This window comes from Crocodylus porosus, unplaced genomic scaffold (genome assembly GCF_001723895.1).
Source record: "Crocodylus porosus isolate Cpor-Errol unplaced genomic scaffold, CroPor_comp1, whole genome shotgun sequence".
In the NCBI taxonomy this organism is placed as follows: domain Eukaryota; kingdom Metazoa; phylum Chordata; order Crocodylia; family Crocodylidae; genus Crocodylus; species Crocodylus porosus.
In genome coordinates, this window is record NW_017728886.1 from 208,913,425 (window position 1) to 208,917,309 (window position 3,885).

Below are 3,885 nucleotides of genomic sequence, written 5' to 3' on the forward strand. Positions count from 1 at the left end.
TCTTACAAGAGTGAACGTTTATCATTTCATCTGAATTAGTGTCTCCCTATAAGTCAGAATTATATCTAAAATAGCAGTTCCCTAGTAGCTTTTCCATCTCATGAGACAGAAAGGTGTTCCAAGAACTTACTGAATTGTCTTGCCATTTTGAAACTCCACTGTTGACAACAGATCCTCTGCAGGTATTTCTAATACAGATACTACTAATAGTTGTTTAAAAAAACCCATCCCCACATCCTCTTTTTCAAACTGAGTTTAGCATCTTCTTTTCTTGTATAGGTTTGAAAGTCAGTGCCCAAATATGCTCTTCCTCTTCTTCGTTAGAAAGACTCTTATCTCTTCCCTCCTCCTCCCCCTTCTTTCCTCACAGTAGAGTAAGCTGACATCTTCCTGTAACACCACCTGTGATTACATGAACCCAGATATCCAGAACTAATTTCTACCTGCCTGGGAGAATTTCACCTGAAAGTATAGACAACATTGTTACACATGCCCTCAACTCTAGTAGTATCATTAGTATCCATGTGGATGAGGGACATGGAAGTAAGAGGGCTGGATGAGCCTCAGAAACCTTTCCAAGATGTCTCAGATTTTGGTTCAAGGCAGAAAAGCTTTCCCAGGGTGATGGGAAACGTTTATTCACTTTATTCACTTCTCTGATCACTACCATCCTTCACCTCCTTTTCCTGAAGGGAGTGATCAGGACACTCAAAGATTTATGGACATATTTCTTCTCTTCCTCAGTCACCAGGGTCTGTTACATTTCTGTAGGTCCCGGGATCATAATAACATTTCTTGTGCTAGTGGAGAGGGGGCTTAGGTGGGGAGTGATGCACTGTTTGCTGTGTAAAGGGGCCAGCAACCAGCCTCTTTTCTATAGAGGAGCCAATAATTCTTTCTTTTACAATGCTGCTGCAGTTCTTCCAAATTTACTAACTTCCTCCATCCTGGATGTCTCAATATGCAGACACTGACAAAACTGTCATGGTTCCAGATGCTTCTCAGTTGAGTGCCCTCCTCCTATAGCTCATTTACCTGTTTCCTAAGGGACTCTGCTAGCAGGCACATTTCACACCATGTGATACCACCCACCCCTTTGTCTTTGCTGGAGACGCATTCCAGGAAGGTCGAGGGCAGCACCTGGGTGGAGGAGCCCTGCAAGGCAAGAATCCCTGTCAGCAGAATCACTTGCATAAGTGTCAGCAGCAGTGTTGGCAACAGTGGGTGCATCTACACAAGAGGTTTACTGCACAGTTGAATAATTAGCTGCATAGTTAACATCTTGGTGTCAACCCTATTAGGTTGAAGTAAATTAATTTGCTCCTCAGTATTTACAAGTACTATCCTGCTGTGGAGTAAAACACTCTGTAGCAATGCATGTGTCTGCTGTACCAGCTGGCTAGGGCATGAAGGTGCTTCAGTGCAGGGACTGCCTGCCACCTTGCCTCTCACTGAAGCATTATGCTGAGCTTGGCTGGAGCAGCCCCAGGCTAGCAGGCTGACACCCCGGGTCCCTGCCAGCCAGGGCTGCTCCCACCTGGCTCAATATGCTGCGGTCCCTAGTGCATGTGCAAATGGCAAGCCTGAAGCAATAAACTCCAGTGTGATAAGCACCAGAGTTTATTGAAATGCATTAATATGCACATGTAGATGTGTCCAGTGTTTTTTCACGCATAATGGGTTCCTTCCTTTTTAACAGTTGAGAAGAAAAATAAGCCTGCCTCCCTCTGCTGATGAAGTCAATTCACATGTTTCCTCCATCTTCAAGGTGCCTTAGAATTTAGACAAAGGACATATTTACATTGATTGAGCCAATATAAAATACAGCAGAAACTGGAGGAAGGCAGTTGTACAGGGGTAGCTGCATGTGACCAACTGGAATTTTACCTGGATAATTCTTCACTGGATTCATCTTTTACCAGTTGAATATCTTCTGTCTACTCCTTTTACAAAAGCATGAAGATGTCACATCTTCAGGCTGTTATTTTCTCCAGTCAGTAAGAACCAATAGGTATGATGGTTAGAAACATTAAAAAAAAATAAAGTCTCAGCTATACCTATAATTACATGACTTCAGGAGCTTTAAGGAAAAACTTCAAAATCTGAGAGTTGGTATACTGGAATCCTATTGCTAGATCCACTGGTAGGGCATTGAAATTAGGGAAAGACCTTCTCATATAGTCCTGTAGTAGGTATTAGGCAGACTAGTTTGCAACCCAACATATGCAAAACATAGGTTTCCTTGTTAATCATAAAACCAAAATTATCACATTCTACAATCCTTTCAATGATGTTTTATTAAAAAACAAATATTTTGTTTTGTCAGCAAGCAACATACATCCAGAAAGAGGCAAAGGCATTCAGGGAAGAAGACAGAGAATCAGGAACTCAGCAATTGTTTGTCTCTCAAATTATCTACCTAAACATCTTTTTTTCTGCATGCCTGACTGAAGGGAGAAAGTATACTTTCCCCTCTTTGATGTCCTGATTTACAGCTTGTGATTGGCTATCTGATATGTCACAGGTCTGTGTTTGACTACTGAAAAGGCTCAAAAGGCATCTATAATACCTCTTAGAAGCTGTACAGCACAGCTTGAAGAAGGCTGAATTGCACTCTATTAAGAATTCTCAGCCAAATGCCTTACTGAGGCCATTAATGGTGTCATCCGGCATTTACACATCCCTATCTCAAGTTACTGAAATGACCCTCAAGAGATTTCATTCACTTTTCTTTACTTACAACCAAATTAGGTTCTACCAACACACATGCAAATTGTATACAAAACACCTAAGTTAAAAAATATATATTTTAACAGGTTATAAAGGTAAGCACACAAGAGTTAGGAAATAATCAAATGTACATTGCTTTGCAACCTTAGTTCAGTCCCCATGTGCATCTCCATCAAGATACAATATTTAACTATGCAATGACATTCTGGTTTTTCCCCACAGAATCCCTGCTTCATTCAGTGCAAATGCTGGGTGGTACTCAATTAATGACTTCTTACTAATTAATCACTTTGGGTGCTTAAATTCGAAATACATAAGACCTGATTTTTTCACATTACCTAGTGTTATATGAGAGGCAAGGACTCCTTAGGGTGATATCTTTTATTAGACCAACTATGTTGGTGGGATAAAGTTAGACAAGCTTTCAAATGCAAGACACTCTTCCTTGGATCTCTTATCACAAGATATACGGCACTTACCTTCAGAGCACTGCTCTCATTGATGCTGGGTGCCCCACACTGCTTATAAAATCCAAAGGGCTCAAATCAGGTATCCAGATAATGAGGTGCACATAATTAGGGTGGAATTCTATTACCCTTTGTGCATCTATATGGCATTTTCTAGATGCATAAATGGAGCTTTTGATACTTAAACAGGTTGTGACTCAAGCTCCGTGGGTGTGTAAGTATCCATGTGGTGACTGAGCATACTCAATAGGCTGCACACTAACAGAATAGTATGCAAGTACATATGTGCATAAGTTGCAGAAAAATGAAGGTTGGAAAAAAACCCTCCCTTACCTTAGCCCCAGTGGTTGAATTGGGATGGGCACTTACCCAGGAGGCAAGAGACCTAGGTTTATAGAATCATAGAATTGTAGAAGTAGGGTTGGAAGGGACCTTGTAGATCTTCAAGTCTGACCCCCCCACCTGGGCGGGAGAAAAATTGGACTCAAATGACTCCAGCCAGGTAAGCATCAAGCCTCTTCTTAAATACCCCCAGGGCAGAAGCCAGCACCACTTTCCTTGGAAATTGGTTCCAGCTCCTAGCCGCCCTAACTGTGAAGTAGTTCTTGAGGATGTCTAATCTAAACCTACTCTTCAATAATTTGTGTCCATTATTCCTTGTCATGCCAGGGGGCGCTAGGGGAAACAG

The 3,885-nt window shown here is 41.6% G+C and overlaps 1 long non-coding RNA gene across 1 annotated transcript in view; it reads left to right on the forward strand.

Moving 5' to 3' along the window:
* Positions 1-1,228: 1,228 nt before the first annotated feature.
* Positions 1,229-3,885, forward strand: part of LOC109324975 — a 4,689-nt gene continuing 2,032 nt past the window's right edge. The window contains exons 1-2 of the long non-coding RNA XR_002105055.1: positions 1,229-1,285; positions 1,844-1,846. This is a non-coding gene — a long non-coding RNA (uncharacterized LOC109324975). The remainder of the gene's footprint in view (positions 1,286-1,843; positions 1,847-3,885) is intronic.